This window comes from Aulonocara stuartgranti, assembly GCF_965226115.1.
Source record: "Aulonocara stuartgranti genome assembly, chromosome: 15".
In the NCBI taxonomy this organism is placed as follows: Eukaryota; Metazoa; Chordata; class Actinopteri; order Cichliformes; family Cichlidae; genus Aulonocara; species Aulonocara stuartgranti.
The window spans coordinates 18,052,708-18,075,570 of record NC_138951.1 but is presented as its reverse complement, the minus strand read 5'-3'; the positions used below and the strand labels follow the sequence as shown (position 1 = coordinate 18,075,570).

Genomic DNA, 22,863 nt, shown 5'->3' with positions numbered 1-22,863 from the left:
CTGAGTGATAATGCGTTGCCCTTAATTTTAATGACAGCGTTAAACAGTAACAGAAAATATCTTTACCAGATTTTGCAAATAATGTTATATTAGCAATTATGTACAAAGGAATGTTTCTATTTCTTTTTTTACACATCAGCAATTCATTTATAGAAAAGAGATAATAAAAAGGGGAGCTTTCTTATTAAACTTTGCTGGATAACAACCTGCTCTGGATAATCTATTGCTCTGAATGGTTCTGGGAGGGGAGAGGGGTTCCTCTGTGTGCTTTAACTGGGCATCTCCTTCCCTCCTTTTATCAGTTACTACTGTTTTTCCGGTCTTTGTTATTTTTTCAAAATGAGATTCAAGCATGCTATGTACTTATATAGTTTTGCAACAGAACCCATGAATATCAAATAAGGAGATTATCAGTGGTGTGTCTCGAATAATATGTTGAAGGCCTTGGTAAACTTGGTGTAACCACAGAAAGAATTAAATACTTGCGTTCATCCAACACACGTGTTTGCATTCAATTCAATTTTATTTATATAGCGCCAAATCACAATAACAGTCGCCTCAAGGCGCATCATCAGTCGTGTACTTCCAGCATCGTAACACAAACACCTTAATATGTGATGTTCTACATGAAGAACCAACATTTTCTCACTCATGATATAAACGAACCTGCTGAAGCAGGCCCGAGTGTAGCACAGCAAGACCGTAAAGCATCTAATTCCAATTTATTCCAATGTTAACAATGCCTAAAAGCACCTGACCAGTCATGTGACCTTCCATGTGTCTACATGGACACTATCCAGATAAGCTGCTTCAGCTGCTGCCTTTATGAGTTGACACAGTGTCTCATGTTCCTTCATTTCACCCAATACCTAGCGTCCTTCACTGTCACACCAACCTTCAGCATGTCCTCCTTCACTACATCCATGAGTCTTTTCTGTAATTTTCATCATTTGCCTTTGATATATTCATTTCTAATCTTGGTCATCCTGGTCGCTCCCCTACGAAAATCTTAGCATCTTCTACTCTTCTTATTAAATCATTTCTGATTCACGCACAGACTCTGCTTTGGGTGCAATTGAACAACCCATTCTTTAGCAATTTTTTGTAAAGGCAGACTGTATAACTAGGTGTTTGATTTTATACACTTGTGTCCATAAAGAACAGGGGTGGATAATTCATTTTTTGAAGAGGCCACATAAAGAAGTGGGACTGTTGTGGAGTGCCTCAACCATTAATGTCCACAATAGTCCCAGTTTCCTATGTGACATCTTGGGAAAAATTAATTGCCCAACCAGATATAGAGGAATTAATTGTAGAATGCTCCACAGACGCTTGAGAAAATTGGAGAGATTAAGGACAGAGAAAGATATAAAGATATAAAAGATATTTTTAATGAAAAAAATACAATCCACATGTTTACGCAAGGTCTAGACAAAGACTATTTTGTGCATGTTCACATGGTGATGATGAGACATGGAATGTAAACAATGTTTTAAATTGGAAATGGAGTACACTTAGATTTTCCAGGTGTTAGTCATCACTCAGAGTGCTTCATCAGCCACATCCAGCTGCACTTTTTTATTTTTCCCCACAGAACTTTCAATATCACTCAAACAAAGTACAGTTATTTGCATTTGTACTGTAAGCTATGTGTACTTTTATCCAAGCATATTTGTACTACAGGACTACATTTAGTTATGTTGTTATTTTGCTGCCAATGTGTAAAAAGCATAATTTAACCAATCTGTTTTCACCTGAAAAAAGAAGAAAAAGAAGAACAGAAAGACAAAGTGACACCTGTCATTACTAACTTTCAAAAGCCCAAAGAGGGTGCCACATTTGCAGGTCAAAAACAGTGATGTGGGCAGTGATTTGCCCAGAGGGGGAAGGGCATCCCTCAAGGGAAACCCCTTGATTATTCTTTTCTGTTATCCTTTTTTTTTTTAATTAATTGAAAAGTAGAAATGTAGATGTATTTTTCCAGTGCACATCTCAAAATGAAATGAAACAGCACTTTAGAGTACTTTCAGTCACAGCATCAGCAGTGTTAAACCCGTCTCAGCTGCACTAAAACACGGTATCCCCTGGCTTAGTAACATTAAAGATATCACAATGAGGTGATGGCTTGTGTCTAAATAACCTAAAACCAAGTCAAATTACAGTGACTTGAGGCTTTTCTTTCTCTCCAGCAGCATCCCCTCTGACTAATGGCTGTGGGTGAGATGTCTGTGAGATGGATCTGCCCCTCTAATTCACTGGCAGTGGACACACTGGATTAGGGTTGCCAACTCCCTGAAAAATAAATAAGGGACACCTCGTGGCCAGGGCCGGGCGACCCAGTTGTCTTCACCCTTCCCAGTGTGGTGAATTTTCTAGCTCTTTTTTTATGTGTGAAATTATTTTTTTAACCCTTTGACTTGAATTCGATTTAAGTAGATGTGTATTCTTTGTGATATGAACACATATGAAACAAATGATCATTTAGCCGTTTATTTTTAGCTCAAAATGACAACATTAACACAGTAAAACAGGTCTCTTTCTTAAACAGAAGCCTGTCATGCTTAACTTAAAATAATAGAAAACAATAGAAAGAAAAACATTCTTGTAACAGTGCACATTTAGTGCATTTAGTACAATTGGCTTCAGTTGAGGTATTATTTCAGCTTTTCTAAAGCTAATCAGCTGCTCCTGTTTGTAAACCCGCTTGTTCCCATGATTACGCATCATAACTCATCATCATTATTCATCTATGTATTACTTTTATGTATTAGTCATCTATTTGTTGTAATCATCTATCCTTGCAGTTGTTTATTACACAAAATAAATTATATTATCACACTTCTGGCCACATAGCGCTGATATTCACCGCACATGCCCATATCAACTTTTTCCAGCCAGGTGTTTTCCTTTTCCCATTCTTCCCTTTCTCTGAGGGGAACAAACATTGCTGCTCTAATGCTGGGCTTAAGCTGGGCAGACACTGTGCGATTTTTGGCCCATTTTGAGACGATTTTTGAGTGATCGGACCGATTTTGGCCTTCATCGTGCGTCGTGTAGTATACGTGGGGTAAAGAGAAGTGATTAACACCTCACGACCAGCTCCCGATCATCAATCGCTCGTGAGGGTGTCACCACAGCCGCTCACACTGCACACGCGCAAACACGTAAACGTTGGTGTAAAAGACGGAGCAGCACGGCTGTGCAGCGTGTGATCTGGACACAAGCGATGGAGGCACAACTTGTAGAACTTTGGAAAGCTCATCCAAGCCTTTTCGATGTGGCATCACAAAATTATCACGACCACAACAACCGTGAAAATAGTTGGATCTACACTGCTGCTTAATCACAGCTGCCTGATCAATGTTTTTCATTAGCAATTTAGCAAAGTTGATGGTGGTGGTGTCAATGGCGTGTCCAGCGGGGTGGCCTCGGGGGGCACAGGCCACCCCCCCCCCCCCCCCCCCCAACCAGACTGGCCACTCCAGGTGCCACCCCGAAGCTAAAATAATAAAATTTAATGAAATATCAAATATACCATTATGGTTTCACAGTGAAGCTCAGATATCCGAGGGTAAGTGAATGCAGCACCGGCTTCTGCACTATGCGCATCATGTTAGCAAAGGTAGGAGAGGAAAGACGGCACCGCAGAAAACATTTTTTGGGCGAAAGATTAACAGGTTAACATAGCTGGACTAGCCATCGGACGTTTGCATGGTGGGCTGATGACTCATTTATTTATTTATTTTTGTAACGGCATGAACAATGAGAAGTGGTGGATTGGCCAGATGCTGGCCAATCCACCACCATAACTCAGTTGTTTGGTGGTGGCTATGGCGGAGCTTTCACAGAGGCAACAGGTGGATGAGGGAAAGGTGAGGCAGGAGGAGGAGAGACCCGAGGCGGCCGCCGGTCCGAGTGTCAGGTGAACTGAACTTCTGGTAAGAAGTTATGACCTGCAGTCTATCTGGGTCAGATATAAACCAAGTTTAGGTGCAGTTTATTTTCGTTGTGCTGACTTTTTACAGTCAGTTACAATACCTCATACTGCGTGAGCTAGCATGACGAGTTTATACAGCTGTTCGGTTGCTATGATGTTACTGATAGTGAACTTTATTTTATTCATAAGGTTAGTTAGTAGAGTTGCCAACAGCTCCTTAAAAAATGGAATGGTCCCTCATTCAGAGAAAATATTATGCGTTTCGTATTGAGCTGAGAAGAGACACAGTTTGTCCCGTACTTCAGCTAGGATGGAAAAAGACACAAAGCTGGAGTTATTCTGTCTTTACAGCTGCCTCTTCTATTGCTACTTCAATCATGAAACTGATCAATGATCAGCTGATCGTCTCTCTTGTTTATTTATCACCCACTTTGCACCAGAAACAGGAAACCAGCAGATGTCGCGCTAAACAACAGCAGCACGTTTAAGCTTGATCAGCTGTTGTTAGAATTTATTTAATATTGCTTTCTACTATCAGCTGATGTTTGCTGGAGCCACAGCTGTAAAGCTGCTGGTCATGATGTCGGTTTGGATATGTGGTGAGAGGGAAACACAAGGATGAAACCAGGAGATGTCCTTACTGAACCATCAGAGCTGAACAGGTGATGGAGAAACAGGTTTACCTTTTAGGTGACATGAATGAGTTGAAGGGAAGTTATGAACTGTTTCTGAGAGACAAATAACACCAGGATCCTTTTCTGTGTAGCTGACAGCTGGTAACTGTGCAGGGACGGGTCTAGCAAAGTGTTGCCAGGGGGTCCATGTAGGGCATTAACAGGGAAAGGTGGGGCACAAAGAAATACTTTTCTTTTTTTATTCTCATTTAAAATATTTAGCTTTTATTAAATAATTATCTGAATCTTGCGAACAAAGTTTTTATCTGACGTAAAATGTATAGAAATCATACATATACCAACAAGACAGTGTACATCACTGTCACAACAGCATTTGTTTTCATTCAAAGGCTTTATGGCTTTAATACCTGGTGGGCCAATCTGTAGTGAAAATGCCCGATTTTCTGTCCCAGTCCAGCCCTGCAGGTTAATACTGGCAGTGTCACCATGCCAGCTGACTGTATTTCATCATCAGCCAGTGTTGTTCTTGATCAATATTACCAAAGTTGACCATAAGGCAGCATAGAAAGTATTTACTTGCTTTCAGGTTTTATTCAAATATTAGTCTTTTCATTTGTTTCCCCACTTTTTTCCTGTTTCAAAATCAAACACCAGTTTGTGAGAAGATTATCTTCTTTTTTTTAACAGGCATTGGTTTTGCATTGGCATTGGCTAATTTGCCAATTGTATGTTAAAAATGTTCGTATTTTAATATTCAAAAATGTTTTTGCCCAAAACATATGTGCACTACATGTCAGTAAAAATACTATGCAAATATTGATGTCCTTGAATGCTGAATAAACACTGACTGATTGTATCTCTTGTACTTTATCAACGCAGTATCTAAAAACTTTGCACCGTAGTGGTTAAAATCTCATTCTAATAAGAGTTAAAAGCGCATTCGGTTATTAGGTTTACAGGGTTATTGAATTATGGTTAACGGTTGGTAGAATTGTTTTTAACATTATCTGCCAATTACATCTGCCACCCTTCTCCAAATCTGTGCCCCTACCTGACCCCCCCAACAAAAATTTTCTAGACACGCCACTGGGTGGTGTGTCTGTGTGAGTGAAAGACAGAGAGAGAGAGAGATTTTCTGTTATAACCTTCATTTTATGGAGGCACAGTGTGCGCACTCAGGTCGCATCAGAGCATCGGGCGGTATAGTGTGAGACCTGCATCATGACCTACCAACTTCTAACCCCTGCGAGTCAATCGTGCAGTTTGAGCAGGAGCTGAATAACGTGACTGAAAAAATCGCACAGTGTCTGCCCAGCTTTAGGTGTACTGTCGTCCGAGACTTGCACCGCAGTGTCGGCGTTTGTTTCCCTGTTGGCCATGCTTGTTGTTGTGGTCATCTGTTGTCTTCCGGTATTTTCTCCGCAAGCGACCTTTCCTCGACCAATGAGATGAATGGTAATCTGAATTGTCATACTCGAATTGTCATAAGTGTGCTGTCAGCTCATTGGTCACAAAGCAGGAGAGGGGCTGGGAATTATGTTTTCAAACAAAGTGTTAATTCCATAAACATTTATATACTACTTTTGATTCTCACTGTATTACGGGACAAAGTGCGTCCCTTATTAGCTCAATACGGGACGTGTACTTTTGTTTCGAAATACGGGACGATTCCGTATTTTAAGGGACGGTTGGCAACCCTACACTGGATTTAACCTAGACCGACTGTGACTGTGTTTGAAACGGCTGCTTGTGTGTAAATGTGTTTGAAAGCTGAAGAGAGAGAATCTGTGTCGCTGTGTGCACGCATACGTGTGTGTGTGTTCCCAGAGAAAGCCCATTGAAAAGCCTCGCTACACTCTATCAGATTAGCTCCATTAGTGGATTAGCCGGATTAGCCGGATTAGCGGGTTAATTGCAGTCTGCTGCTGCGTTGGTGCACAGAGGCTAATGACGGCTAACGCTGGTTAATCGCACACACAGCCGTGTTAGCCAGCTACTGCTACGTCTGGCAACATGGCACACACATCAGGGAAACCAGCGTGCACCAGCTTCCCATGAGGATTAGGGGCAAGGCATGTTTGGACCACACATCTCTGCCAGCTAAGAACATATTTCTATTTGTCATGCACTCTTGTCTTTCCCTGGAATAAGAAATTATTTAAAGCATTTTGGATTAAATCCTCATAACAATGTTTCCACAAGTATGGTTATAAGGTGAGTTTAAGACATTAAATCAGTGCCAACAGGTGAGTGTTTACATATTAAAGAAACGGCAGAACAGAATCCAGGGTGAGGATAATTTACGGCACAAATACACGCAAAGAAGCTTCTTCCTCTCTCCAGCAGCTATGATATATCATTCTTTGTACCCAGAACACACACTAAGAATCAAATCTTATAATAAGTTTATGTGACTATTTCAGTTCTGTGTGTGTCAGCATAATCTAAGTCTTCATGTTCTCTTAATCCACTTTCACTGAAGCACACTCCAGTTCCATGGCCTAAACAGTAGGGACTGCATGAGTATACAGCAATATTTCAGGAGCATATGCTGAAGCATGCTATTATTATTAAAGCCACAGGCACATTTTTAAATTATTTCCTTAACAAGACAAACACAGGCCCCCATCATCCTGCTGCACACGACCACCTGCTCCTTGTTTATTTTATAATGGAAGACAAATCGAAAGCAAATATGAATGCATGAACAGTATGATTCTAAGGGAAGAGGAAAATTGTATTAAAACCTATTCTCATTCATTAGGAAATATTTTGTTACATTATTATCATTTTAATGTGCATGAAGAATGACAAAAAAATAAAGCTGGTTTCATTCACTGTTGACACGACCGACAATGTTTTCACCACAGATGGTCTTCCTCAGGTGTTCTTTAAAACATATTTCCATAAGTACTGGCTAATCCAAGACAATGAGTAACATTTTAACCGTAATTCATTGGAAAAGTTCTCCACATGTGCACTACAGTGCAGCGCTGTGCTCTCGTGAATCAAGACCTGGGGCAGACGTGTAAACAAAACCCGAATCAACCCCAATCACCTCGGCTGCAGAAATGAAAAGAAAGAGACGAGCGGTCAAATTGGTGGTACGTGATGTGATGCCAGTAAGACGTGGTGTTGGGAGCTGAGTGAGTGCAGTGTTATTGATGCGGTAGCCAATGAGGTCTGACACATGGCTTCAGGACAGGAAATGCCAGGGGTTATGGGTAAAATGGGTGTTAGCGAGAGTGTGCAGAAAACTAGAAGCGCACCCACACCTATGCACATTGCTTGCATGCAAAGAAATAAGGAGAAGCAAGGATGCGAGCGGGCATGAATACACACATACTGTACACGCACACCTTCCATATATTCTGTGGGCACCTCAGCCTCATTAAGGGGAAGTGAAGGGCTCCCTGCTCATCTTTTAAAGATAAAACAAAGTGCTGTGATGTCATACCTCATCAGCCTTCGCCAAGGAGACGAGAAGCACTTTAGCAGAAAGAGCAGAGTGTGTGATCGCCTGAACGCACAGACCTCCCTCTGACATTCTCTTTCTCTTGCTTTCTTTCTCACACACACACACACACACACACACACACACACAAACTCTCAATTGTGGCGGCAGTAGATGGTGGATGAGGGATGCATGTTGGTTTGGGGCTAAACATGATATCTCCCTTCCCCAGGGCCAGCCAATCAGAACAGCCTGCCAGGGAAAAATAGCAAAAGCACTCAAGACCGGCCAGAGGAAAACACACACACACACATACACATAAACATAGACAAACACTAACAGGCACGTAGAGCTACAAAACACACACTCAGTGTACTTCTGCATGCATTAAAACTCCCTCCAAGCTAGCATCCACTCAGATAAAGAATTGCTTTGGCAGGAGCACACACGAGGAGCTGGTGGAATTCTACAATATAAAGTCACCATAATTATGACATTCATCAATAGCCAAAATATTAGCACCTATTAGCTGTGCAGACACTAGACCAGCTACAAGCAGTGACTACAAAGCCAAAACTCGTCTTTGCCACTGATCTTCTTAGAATTGCACCAGTGCCTGCAGGGGGTGGGACCTTAGGGTGGGAGCTACAGGGTATAGGGCACAGGAAGTAAGCACCTTGGGGGTAGCAGTCAGGGGAAATGCCTAGAGGTCCAGCGCAAAACACATTCACTGCTATCGGCTCCGTTAAAGGGTAAGAATCGGGGCTAAGTGTTTCCAGAGGAAGTGTAAGAGCAGAAGAAATGTTGTTAGGAGGATGAAACCATGGAAATTAGACAGTGAACACAAATCAGTGTAAGAATTACACATTTTTCAAGCCTTTTCTTGTCACCTTGATTTGATGTTTAGGAGCCTTTTTGTTGCCAGGTTAACTAAAACATATCAAATGGGATGTATGTCTGTTATGGAGTTATGGAGCCTTACAAGAGACGATGGTAAAAAGAAAAAATAGGTTAGCTACATTTTTGATTATTTTATTTTTTAAATTTATTTCAAATTTTGCATTGGAAAGAACTTTAAGACAACTTTAAGACATCCACAGTCTAAAACCTAAACGTTCAATAGTTACAACAACAGAGCAGACCTCGATACTTCAGAGGTAAGGAGAACTGAACATTTTTTGTTTTTGCTTTGATAAATCACAGTAATACATAATTCATCTATAAAGTTATCACCAAACACTCACTCGTTTTTTTGCAGGTTTTTAAAGAAAAACTTAATTCTTTGTCAATAAATCTAATGATTAGTCATTTTCTGTCAGTCAGCTGAACTGATTAAAATGCTAATAATTTCCTCACTTCAGCATATTTCTGTAACCGTTCCACTCTCGTTATGCCAAAAGTACCAACTGTAGGTACTTGAGAAAAATGGTATGTCTTCCATCTTCATACTTCTTCAATTCGATGTAAACATTGTGCATGAAATGATTGTTAAGCTGCACAACATTTTTTAAAATTGATTTCTGTATGACACTTCGAGGCTTACAATGATTTTATGTCCATTAATGAAAACAATTCTGGTCGTCTGGTCAAACAGATATAAAGATACTTCAGCATCAGGTTAGTGATGTAATCAATGTATTGGTGTCGGCTCCTTGTTTGGTTACGAGAAAAAACTGCTACATATCATGTTGTAAGCTGTACTTATTTCGATCCTACATGCTGATGATGTACATCCACCCACCCGGTCAGTGTGATATGATAAATTACTGTTAATTCTTCCCCCATGAAAGCAAAGCGTAAAAGCAATAATCAGCACTAGAGCAGACTAAGCTTTGCCCTGTTTTTGTTGTGTTGTTTGTTGTCCATGCTGGAACAGCATGAGAAATGGGAATATTTCATTTGACAATATGAGTTTTGTTGTTTTACATAATAAAGACACTAGGGGAAAAAATGATGCAGTAATAAAGTACGTGACCATAAAACACTAACCAGGGGGAATTCTGCTACATTTCGACACCACATTTACCTGATGCACATGTGTACACCATCTGTTTTCATACATTGCGCAATGCTTCCACAGAAGAAGGCAAGTTATTACAATGGAAGCCCAGCATAAAAAGGTTTAAAGCATATAAAGTTTGATGGTAACAAGTCAAAGCACAAACTTCTGCTTTTTTTCGTGACTTTTATTTGAACCCTGCTGCCTACGTGTAAACTCAAAGACGCCCTCAAAACTGCCCTGTGATGAAACGCCACCTGTCACACACAGCAGCGAGGAGGCTCTTTCTTTCCTATGCAGCCTAATTATGCAATGCCGGGGCCAAAACTACAGTATGGAGCTCAAGCTGCTTGCTGGGAAAATTATCAAATTGTAACCGCATCAGTCTGGGAAACTGCAGATTTGTGAATCTATGAGTGCTATCCGAGTCAAATCATCAACCTGCCGCTCAGGTGTATCTCACTGACAGAGGATTAGAGAAAAGAGACTCCCGGGCTTGTTTGAAAAGTCGACTCCATCGCTTTTCGATTTGCCTGTGGGTCTCACTTGGTTGTTGACCCCTTGTAGATCCTGACAAGAGTTTTCTCTCACTTTCTATTACATCATGTCAGCGTATGAAGACGCCAACAAGTAAATAAATAAATTGAAGTTTCAGAGCAGCTCAGAGAAAAAATGTTGGAAGGATTTTTCTGTCTATCTATGATATATATATATATATATATATATATATATATATAGATAGATAGATAGATAGATAGATAGATAGATAGATAGATAGATAGATAGATAGATAGATAGATAGATAGATTTTTTCCTGCATAGGATATTTTCATGACGATTAATGATAATTAGCTCCCGCATCAAAAATAAAATTAATGAAATATGCAGTAACCCGGAGAACACAGGGATGGGGTGAGGAATAGGGGAGGGAGGGGAGGTGAGCCGGGGTATTTGGTGATAGCGGGGTCATTATAGGGTGTAGAATAGTGTGGAAGAGGGGGCGTCAGGCCGGTGGGAGGGGGGGACGGCGGGGGTGACGGTTGAGGGGATTTGCGTGGGGTGAAGGCTGGGTGTGATGCAAGGGGGGAGGGGGAGGGGAGTGCAGCTTGGAGGCTGGTGTGCGGTGGGGTGGGGAGGGGGGGGTATCAGTGGGGAATGGTGTCAGCTGCAGAGGCAGCAGGGAAAGCCGACATCTTAATAAAACAGCCTCAGGCTAAATCCCATTAAAGGCCTCAGAGCCTGTTACCACTGCTGGCCAGGTATCGTGCACACATGTAACACACATAACACACCCCACTCACACACACACACACACACACACACACATCATATATTTGTGGCTGCACGCACGCACACACACACACACACACACACACGAATATATTATATATGGATCCATGTGTCCGTCTCTCTGTCTGTTCCTGTCTGTCCATGTGTGGGGGCCTTTCTTTGTGTTCGTTTTTGTGTGTGGTTTTGCCATCTGACCGTTGTGCACTCATACACTCTGAATTGCACAGAGCTCCACATACAAACCAACAAACACACCTTCTACCTCCTATTGTTGTGGAAGATGCACGGTTTGGCCCACAAAACAGCCGAATGCCATCGTCAGCTTCGATTTAACCCATCAGTCCACCTCCATTTTTTGGCCTCCAAATACCTCCTTTGATTAGAAAGAGCTAGGAAGAGGTGGAACTGTCAGCCCTGAACGTTTCGAGTAATAGACATCCTTATCACGGCTGCAGTTAGCTGAGGTTTCTAGGCTGCGTTCCTGTATAGGTGAAGTTGATATACGTGTTCTGAGAGAGACTGGAAAATGAGAAATGTGGAATTTAACATGACAGGTACTGGCCTTGGATTTGAGGGACACAAGCTGATATGTTAACACTGTAACATAGTCAGATACATCTGGTCCTAAGCAGCAGTAGTAGCAGCGGGAAAAGGACCTAGCAAGTATAACTATAGGCTGAAATATAGAATAAATAAAGGCTTTTTTATTACCCCTAATTAACATCTAAATGTACTTTTGGCTGTGGACCATCAAGGGGTCATTCTCTTTTTGTCCTATTTTCCTGTCTCAAAAAGGCTGAGGTCTGTTTACCAGAGTGCTTCCGCTAATCTGCACCCCGTTCTACAGCAGCCCCTAGTGGCTACAACCAGATCTGTCTGGATTTATGGGACACGCAGGCAACTTTCTGAAAAGTTTCACAGGGGAAGGCTGCAGATGACCTATCAGTGAAAGAAATAACCTTAGGAACTCCATCCTGTAAAAAGTTGCTTCAAGGCATTTATATCACGTTTTTTAATCTTTCCTTAATGGAAGATATTATTAGGTAAAATCAGTGAGTTAAAAATGATTGTCAGGAGAAAGGAAAGAAAGAGGAGATCGGTTGTTTGTGGAGATAATGTGACTTTACTCTAGTCGAGGCACTTCCAACCTGAGGGCTGGTATCTGCCATGAGTTCACAAGATAAACCTGAAGGGCTGCAAGATGATTAACATGCAGGAATAAAGACAAACTTTTTCAAACTGCTGCGCATTACTACAAACAAAGAATGCTATGAGGTGGTAAAAAAAATTTTTAAAAAATCTTCAGTTTTATTATCTAAGCGTTTGGTCACAAAGGCCCTCATTAGAGCAAAAAAGAAGAGAGACAAAACATATTTGGTTTACAAAACAAAATGCATTTGTTCCACACATTACTTTTACAGTGTTTATTTGCCCAACTATGTTTTTTTTTCTTTTGCTGTGAGATGTTGAATACTTTAGGGTCACTAATCTCATATTTGACAAGAGGTTAAGAAGTTAGATAAGCTGAAAAGGGTTTGGGAACCACTACTCTTTTCCACTCCCCTGCATACAGCTACACTACTGGGTATAATACAGGAATGGAAAGTCATATTTTTAAAAGTGAGACAGGAAATAGCAGAGAAATCTTCGCCAGTGCAGTTGAGCTCTGGAGGAGATTTGTCAACGATGGCAATTCCTCCCCGGAGCACTACAGACGCTTGTATGATGAACAGTATCTAAACTGTCCTCTGAGTTTTTATCTACACATACACTCTCTGATTCTGGGCTGGGATCCAAAGAGACTGGCCCAAATGGAACACACGTTCACAAACACACATACAAATACTCAAACACATGTGCGCACACCCAAAGTGGGGGGAGATCAATATGAAAGAGGAATCTATATGTCCCAAAGTTGAAGTTCAGCCTGTGTCTGACAGAACACACAAGTTCCTGTTGTAGTAAACTATTGTTTTGACAGGATGTCACTTCAGTTCTGCCGAGTGTGTGTGAGAGCGCCGAGCGCCGCGCCTCCTCTTTATCTCAGGCCTAAGGCTACTGTCACTGAGCCGGGGGGAGAGTGGGAGACCGAGGCAGACAGACAGAGGGAGAGAGAGAGAGAGAGAGAGAGAGAGGTAGCGAGGGAGAGAGAAAAAGGCAGGGAAATAGGGAGGAAAAAGGGAGGGATAATTCACTTGTCAGCTGCCTGATGAAATGCCATTTTAACTGAAGCTGCTAATAGGTAGCTTTACGGGGGTTCAGCAAGCCAGAGACAAGTTGCTGGTAGTGAAGTCTGTGCCAGTGTGTGTGTGTGTGTGTCTAGGTAATGCCAATACCAGCATGATTTTCTTGCCTTTAAATAAGATCTCTTGCTGTGAAACAGCCAACAGATCCTATCTGACTCCATGCCTTCTGGGTCAATGTAGATTCTGTTTTTCCTCCTACACACAAACCTGCAGCATCAATCAGTGTTATTAATCACTCCACCAGATCCTGACTAGTCTCAGTTCACGTGAAATGAAAGGACAAAGAAACTTTGTAATCCTCGTTAAACTACTAAATGTCGGCATTCAAAATAATGTTGGTAATATTTTACATTCTTAAAGTTTAATGCTGTTTTTTAAGCAGGATAACTTTTTTTAAAACTCATAAAAGTACATTTAACTTCATAGTCATCGCAAACAATCTAAATATTGCAACAAACCACAGGAGCAAAGGTCACAAATATAAGGTCACATCAAAATAAGATATTGTACTTTATAGAATGTAAAAAAAAATGTTTAAAAAATCTAAATAAAGTTGTACAAATGATGGGAAAAATGATGATAAAGCCAGCGAGAATCTGAACTGCATGCTGTCAAAACGAGCCAGTTTCTAAAGACAAAGTCAGAAGTAAATGAGATTTTTTTCTGTATAAAAAAGTAAGTTAAAGGTAATTTTATAAGTCACAAAGAGCAATTACAATACCGTTAGAGTGTTTCCCAAAGAGCTGCTTTGCACAAAAGAATGGCACGAATGGAATTGCTGTCAAACACAGCAGAGTGAATGAAGTCCAACAAACTAATTTCAATTCGTGTGAAAGGAGGATTGATATAGGAAAATTTCTCTAACATTAAACGCAATCGTGAAAACCGAAATGCAGAACACCGTTACAGGTGAATGTTTTCAAGAAGAGTTGCGGCAGATAATAGAATGTGTATCAGACAGCTGTTAAATACAACCAAACCTAAAATAAAAAAACAAATAAAAAACACTCTGACATTTATCCGGAGAGTGTATGGGGATATTTAAAGAATGTTTATTTCATAAAGGTTTGCAGTAGTTCAGAGGAAGACAGTAACACGAGGATGAGACTTACACGCTGTCACCTAAAAAATATTCTTTATTTATCTATATATTTAACATCAGTGAGATTAAACTTTTTATTCTTAAAACTTTACAAAGTTTGCTTTTAGCTGTTAGCCGATTTTATAAATCCAACTCCTTTTGACATTTTGTTCTGGATCCTTTGAGTTTGTAATTTGCTTCAGAAAAAGCGTCTGTCAAGCCGAGAAGAAAAGAGAATAAAGTTGATGAGTTTAAGTTGAAAGCATCTCGGTGTACTTATAGTTATAGTTTAATATAAAAAATGTTTTAGCATAAGTACAAAATGAACATTTATTAACCTTTCTTCTGAGATGAGTTTTAATATTATTTTAAATTAGAAATATATTTTTCTTTTCTTGGCTAAATACATATGAACTGTTAAAACCTTTACAAAAATATTAGATCTTCAGTGTTATCATGGTGCACCAAGTTTCCTCTGATCTTTTGCCTTAATAGTTCTAATGGTGCATTAGAATTTAATGCACATTCAGTAGATGCTCACATTCAGCATCATCACAGCAGAGAGTAAGACTGTCCACCGGCATTACTCTTTTCAAAGGGACATCTAAGTCACACCCGCACACCGCCACACAACCACACACTCACTCGCACAGAGAAAGGGTTAAGAGAGCCCTGAGGCCAAGTGATTTACGCAAGAATGGGCTGAATAGTTTCTGTCTCTTTCTGCATGAGTGTGTGCAAATGCATGCGCATGTACGTGTGTGTGTGTGACTGTGTGTGTGTGTGTGTGTGTGTGTGTGTGTGTGTGGGCACCCCATTTAAATAGCATACTCCAATACAAAGCTGCAGTGTCCTCTCCCAGCCATAGACAATAACAGATTTAACCCATCCTTTGATGCTTATAAATAACAAAATCCATTTTACTGTCTGCAGTCTACCAGTGTATTTAGGTGCTTTAAAGAAATGTACCGTTGTTAGTGTTTCTTCGTCATATGTAGTGTGACTGCATGTGTGTATTTTTGTGTGTTTTTTAATTTTCTATTGCTGTTTTTTTTCATTCTGTCATTTTATTTTTACTCTTCATTATTGACCTTTGTCTTCTTTTAAACTGTAGTCCAAGTTCCTTTCAATTCCATTGCTTGAAATTCTAGTTGATGATGCTGTGTACTTGATATTTGTAATGCTATTAGTGACTGCAAGTTAAAATAGCTTTTGCGACTTCTTGCTTATATAGCAGGCACATTATTTGCTCTGTGTTGTTTTGATTGTAGGGCATCACAAACACAATCGTGCACAAAACCACAAATATTCTTCACACTACTTGTTTAATTTTGTCCTAATTAGACCTTCCTTTCTGCAACCCACAGCTGAGTGTGTCAGACCACGACTTGCAATGCTGAACAATCAAAATTTACTTCCCGAGACTGAAACCTTAAGGTGGACCCGTCTGAGGTTTGTATAAACTGAGGCCACAGCTACATCTGACAAATTTAACCCAGAATCCAAAGGAGACAGACAAACAGAGAAGCTGCTTCAGTCTGTGAAGAGCCTGAATGCCATCTAGTGGATGAAGCTGGAGGCCATGCTGAAATACTGCTTCAGCAACAGTATCAGAGGTCACAAATGCAGCGACTTTCATGTCAACAGCACCCCCTGCAGGGGGAAGCTATAAGTCCTTGTAACATAGAGATTGGATCAGAGCATTATTATTTTAAAACTGTGTTGGCTACATCTTGGCAGTGACATTTAAACTCATGCACTCTTGTGAGAGGCATACGAGGCTCCACTCAGCTTTACCTCGGTTTAATTTATACTCTTTGTGCGTCAAATGCGAGAGGAGCTATACAACTGCTGAAATGACGCACTGAAGGTCATCGACTAAAATAAGTTCTGTTGCTTAACTAGTTTGATTTAAATATATCTGCTGTTCAACTTACAGCTACTTTAATAGCATGTACATTAAAAGAGTTCAGGAAGCAAGTGACCTGCGTTATTGCATAGATGTTAGGCAAACACAACTTTAAACACGGAACAAAAACACACCTATTTCTATATTCACACTGTGAATATAGAAATAAGATAAGAAAAGTTTCAAACATACTGTTAGAAAAAAACTAGATTTTTAAAGGAAAATTGTACAGCAAAACGGTCGTGTGGTTTGCGTTTTCTTCTTTCTTGTTTGCCTGATCAGCACTTGTTTACTGTGTGTATGGAAAAATACGCCTGTCTGCAATCCAGTAAAGAGGAGAAAATCTCTGTGGTTTAAAGGGCTTGGGAAAGATACAGCAAAGTGGCTACCTGTGTATTCTTGTTTGTGCCACTTGTTTGTCTCCACCTTTATTTTCCTGACGTTTTTATGTTCCTGTCGCATGAGTTTGGGGATTTTTATTTGCGTGTTCACGCTCTCAAAGCATTTGCTTCTGCAGACAGGAATCCATTTTTTCCTGTTTCAGACATAAACAGGAAGCATGAAAGCTGTGAAACTAGTGTGTGAACATAGACATTTTTGCACATTTTCCCAAGAAAGGTGCAAATATTTGAATGCAATACCAAAATACAACAAGCCCAAATATATATTGTGATGTGTAGCTCAGCTCACTGTGCAATATAGTTTATTTATAGGTCATGCATTGTGATTATAATGGTAGATCCCTTAAATATACAGTATAACAGAGTAATAGATAAGAAAACGGCACATAGTGCTGTGTATGCCATGTGCCGCATCTCCCACCATTTTAATGTCCCAGTGGCCATCAGCATTCAGCTGGTGAGAGCAAAACATGGACATTGGATAGGCCCATGGAGACTGACGTGACAGGGACACTCACACAAAACATACACACAACTGCATGCACTTCGCAAAACTATGAGTTTGTGTGAATGTACATTCACTCAAGGTGTGCTTGTCTGTCAGCGGGTGCACACAGATGTGTGTGTATGTGTGTGTGGAGCTGTGGATCTCCTAATTTAGCCTCTAGAGAGCTGAGACGTCGGGGTGTCAATCTCACAGCGCCGCTTTTTTCCCCACTTAACTTTTTAACCGAGTTTCCTCCTCTTTGCAATCCTCTGTATTTATAGCTGCCAAGCCTGGAGCAGCCACGTATGTCTCAGTGTGTGTGCGTGCGCGTGCGTGCACGTGCGTGCGTGTGTGTCTGCGGTATTTACCAACATTAAGCTCTTTGTGTTGCATGTGTGTGTAGATGCACAGCTGTTGATATTGTGGGGTTAGGGGTTTGGTATTTCAGTCAATTTCCACAGAGACAAAGATGAAGCACAACGCACGAGAGACAGAGGAAGTGTGGAAATCGCTGGAGGAAATAGAGAGAGCATAGGAAGAAAGACATGGAGGTGAAAGGGATGAGGCGGGAGGAGGGATGGTGGCGCAGGGTTTTAAAGGGGGTAGAGGGATGGATGGAGTGATGAGGCAGAGTTCTGGCCAGGCGAGCTGCTCTGAGACTAATTAAGGTGAGGGCACTGGCAGAGACGAGGTAATGATGAAGAAAAGGATTTACTCCCTCCATCCCTTCGTATAAGACACACACCACCGCCTCTCTACTCAGCTCACCCTCACCTCCTCCTCTTCTCCACTTTCATCACTTGTCCATCGCTCGCTCATTCCTCCCGGTGTCTTCCAGTCCTCGTCATACTTCTCTGAACCAGTTGAACGCTACTCGTCTGCACAGAAGCAGAGTACACATAATTGTGACAAAAGGAAATGTTGGTCAGTGGTTTGATGTATAAAAACTGCAATGTGGGAGTTATTGTCATTGTAGGATCGGCGCAAAAAGATTTGTGTGTGATTTTGTTTTTACTTCCCATTAGTATTATTTTGTTTTTTCAACTTCCCTGAAAGTATTGGAAAATATAGAACATTTCAGTAGTTTCTACCTTTTGTTCAAATGGCTGGTTCCACTAAATATTTTAATTACCTTTTAGATTGTGAAAATAAGTAGTAAGGAGTATCTATTCTTTTTCTACATTAAGATTACACAATCTTCTGGTCACCTGTAAGAATTAGGACGCATAGTGTGTACTGTAAGTACAAGATCCTGTAAATTAAATGCAGAAGAGCCAAAAAGGGGGGAAACAAATTTCATATCGTCCAAACACAAACATTCATTTTAGAAAATAAGAAATCAGTAAATGTATTTGAACCTAATGACTGGTGAGTTTTGTTAAACAAAGAACTATTTAAATGATGTCTTAGAAGTATTGAGCTTGAAGTGCTTCAAAATTATTTTTTAACATTGGGGAAAAAGCTAATAAAAACTAATAAAAAGAGTGACAGACAACACCAATCAGTTTTTTTAGGGTTAATTTAAGGATTTAGTGGGAAAATACCTAAACGCCAAACAACACTATAATGCATGAACACTAAAGCGCTTGTGTTACATTTGTTTCCGTATTTTAGAAAAAGAAAAAAAGTCACCACAGCTGTAGGTTTTATTTACAATATGTCTTTCTTTTGCACCTTTAGGCCTTTCAAGAATTATAATAAAGAGACACCTTCTTGGCATTTACACGTCACAACAGGATTCTTAAGAGATCATTTGCACTGTAGTACAGTCACTTTTCAAAGTTTCAATTTCTTTGCTTTGGACAGTTTCTCATTTTTGTCAAAAATGAATGCAGCAGATAATTGGTGGGCACTCTGGGTGACCTTGCTTATCTGCACTTCTCTTTAAAACAGTGCAAGACTTTACTGAATCACATGTGCATATAGTACACTGAATGATACAAATGAGCAAAAAAATTTCAGCTTGTTATTTTGTTATTATTTTGTAGTGTCTTTACTTTACGATATAAAGTGCCTTGAGGTGAATGTCGCTGTGATTATATGACCTCATAATAACATAGTTTTATTACTTCATCGCGTTATTGTTTAATAGAAATTGTTCCTGTTTAAAATATATCTTTTAATCAAATATGTTGGTTCTTTTTAAATAAAATATTATAAGCTCATGCCAACTTTTATATATCCCTGTATAGTCACACCACAGCACTCTTTAAATCAATATTCAGACTTTCTGTGCAGATTACCTCTTCACAGCTGAAGAAGTCTATGTATTAATTAGGATTAATTTACTTTTCAATTCCTTTTCCAACACTAATTTTCCTCTCTTGCTCTCTCTTCTATTCACTGTCAAGCACATGTGTCTGCTCGCTTGCTCCAGCTGTGACTCTTCCACCAGTTTTCTCCACCCTCCGTCTTCCCCCTCTTGCTCCTCGGGCATCTTTCCGTGGGCCAACAGGAAGCAACAGCAGCTTGTCATGAGGCCTCCTGTTCCAGCCCCGCCAACTGCGTTCCTGTCAACCACCGGCGATACATCCCTTTTCCAAATGTTCACTTCCACCCACACGTATCCTACATCTGCTACTCACTGTGTTTTGGTGTCTTCTGGTTACAAATTTGCATACAGTTTACAGAAACAGACTCATATCCTCTCCTGTTGTCTGCGCCTGTCACTGCTTGACTGGAATTGTAACGCTGAGGTGAAACGTCTCCTCACTTTAGTTTGAGCAAATGTTCAGCAAAATGCCTCTCATCACACATTCAAACACAACATTTGGCCCTATGTGTGCAATTTGTGCAATGAGTTGTATTTAAAATGACAAGAAGATAAAATCAAAGGAAGTCTCCTACCACTTTTACACTTTAAGGTCAGTTTTTTTGTGATGATCAACAGGTGTTTAATGCCATCTGTGGCTCATTTTGATATGATCAAGTCATTTTCTCAACCCTAAATTTGGCTTTTATAATAGAAAAGTTTCATTGTTTACAGTAACTCAGAGTATATTTGGGGTTTTTGCCTTAGACCACCACGCTGGAATTTAAATCCAGAAGTTCAAAATGCATTGGAAAATTAACTGACAAGATCACATGATGTCTGTTCCTCTGTTATTTCAAGAGAAATAACACAGACGTGATATCTGAAGTAGATTCAACTAAAGTCAATGATGACAGAATTATTTCCATGGATAAGAAAAACGACCTTTAAACACCTAACAAAGTGAGGAACACTCTCGAGAAGGCAGGTGTATCATTTTTGCCTTAATGAAAGCAAATGTGAAGGGTTTAAAGCAAGTTTAAAACCACTGGTTACACTCATGAACTAGAAGACCAGAAGAGGTGTTTCTACAAAAAATGCAGACAGATCAAATCAAGAGTAACTTGTTCCAGAATGATGGGAAGAATGGAAACGAAGAGAAACAACTCATCATCTGAAGCACACGCATCTTCTTTCCCCATCACAAAACCAAAGGAAGAAAGACCCAAAAACAAGCAGCAACTGAAGGCAGCTGCAGTAAAGCCTTCGCAGAACATCTCAAGTGTGCAAACAGCCTTTGGTGATGTGGCTTCGAGACTTCAGGTAGTCACGGACTGTAAAGTATTTTCATGCAAACATCAAAAACAATCCTTATTTTAAAAATTATGTTAGTTTTTCCAGTCAGTTGTTGTGAGCCTGTGAAAATCTGAGAATCACATTTGTGCACTGTGTGAGTAAGACATGTTTCTCACTACAGAAAACACTGTTTATCTTAGAGTGTTTTCTGAGTAAGGAGTCAGGACACATGAAGCTCACTTTGCGCTATTTTTGACAAGGGACAGTTGGGCATTATATAGAACTTGTACTGAAGAGCTGACAGGGTAAAGACTGTTTAAGGTCCAGTCAGGTGTTGGACATTTTTATTCTCCCAGAAAACTCCACTGGATAATTTAAAGAATAGTCCAGCGCTGCTGTGAACTACAGGACCTAAAAAAGTTATATTGACTAAGTATAAAAAAGCAGCTCACAGATCTTGATTAAGAAAGAAGTGCAGAAAGTAAATAGTTGGAGCAAATATGACAGTGCCAAGCATCATTATCAAACTTTCATAAACTTTTCAATAACTTTTTAGTCTTAGGAGCTTAAGAAGAACTGAAGGACACCCGAATGTAATTACTGTGTTCAAACCTGCATAAAAAAACCACACTAATGGGATACGCAGGTGCTGTGAGTCAGGTAATAAAAAACAGACTTTTTACGAACAAGGGGTGACTCTGACTGAACAGCCATATCCTGGTTTATTATCTATTTCACTCCGAATGGTGCCCTAATTTACAAAATGACCATTATGATTGGTAGTAAACTGAAAAAATAAAATGAAATGTTCTAGAGTAACATAATAATCCAGTCAGTCCTTGAGTAAAAACATATAAAACCATGCTACTGTACATTTTTACAGTATAATACAATAATACCATGTTGCATGAGGTAATGAATCAAGTGACCTCTTGTGCAACCAGTGCAGTCACCCTAAGTTTTAGGTTTACAAATCATAAAGGAGATTATGACAGTTACATTTCTTCTCCATTCACTTTTACTGTTATGATATACCCAGGAAATTAATGACTGGCTTCATTTGCAGCCACAGCATTTTCACATCAGTTTGCAATGCCTAAGGTATCTGACGCTCCTTCATTCCTTCAGATAGTCTTTGAATTTATTCCTTTATCTCGTCATTGATTTTCACTTGTAGACTCTTGCGGACAGATGGTGAAACTGTATCTCAGAGTTTGTGTTCCTAAAAAAGGAAAAGCAAATGTTTCTCCCATTAATATTTGGATCAGAATAAACAGACCTCTGCCTGAGGTCTTAGAACAGGTCTTAATTATTAAATTACAAATAAGTGTCTTTCTTTGCATGCGTGTTTAGTGATGCTGTATTTCTATTTTTGGAAATTTGACTTTTATATCTGGTTCCTGTTTTTTACTATTCGTTTCATATAAGGTGTCACTTTTACTCATTTCTTATCAGCCTTTTCCTTTATGCATGATGACTTAAAGAGCACCAGAACAGGTGTCATGTTGGCTATCAGTGTAGCAGAACAAGAGCGAGGAGCCAGCTGTTGTGCAATAGCTTTAATTCCACCATTAATTATTAAGATATGTTGTCACACTGTCATTATAACACTGTTAAGAGTTCAGATTTATGTTAGAGCGTCTCTTAGAGTTAGTCACTGTGTAAATATCCTAACCTTAGAGAAAATCAGGAGTGGCAACTTCAGTTTTTAATGAAGCGACAAGGAGAACATATAGAGTAAAAACAGTACAGTTGAAAAACAGCTTACCCTTTATTTGCATTTGTGCCCTTATACAAATTCTGATAGATGAATTTTCAAATCTGACGTAGCTTTCTGTAATATTACAGCTGAGTACATCTTAATAATATGCTAGAAG

At 39.9% G+C, this 22,863-nt stretch overlaps 1 long non-coding RNA gene across 1 annotated transcript; it reads left to right on the top strand.

Moving 5' to 3' along the window:
* Positions 1-3,860: 3,860 nt before the first annotated feature.
* Positions 3,861-20,141, top strand: LOC309689847. Its single transcript, XR_014271529.1, has 3 exons — positions 3,861-3,938; positions 16,010-16,094; positions 19,791-20,141. It is a non-coding gene; the product is annotated as an uncharacterized lncRNA (long non-coding RNA).
* The last annotated feature ends 2,722 nt before the right edge of the window (positions 20,142-22,863 follow it).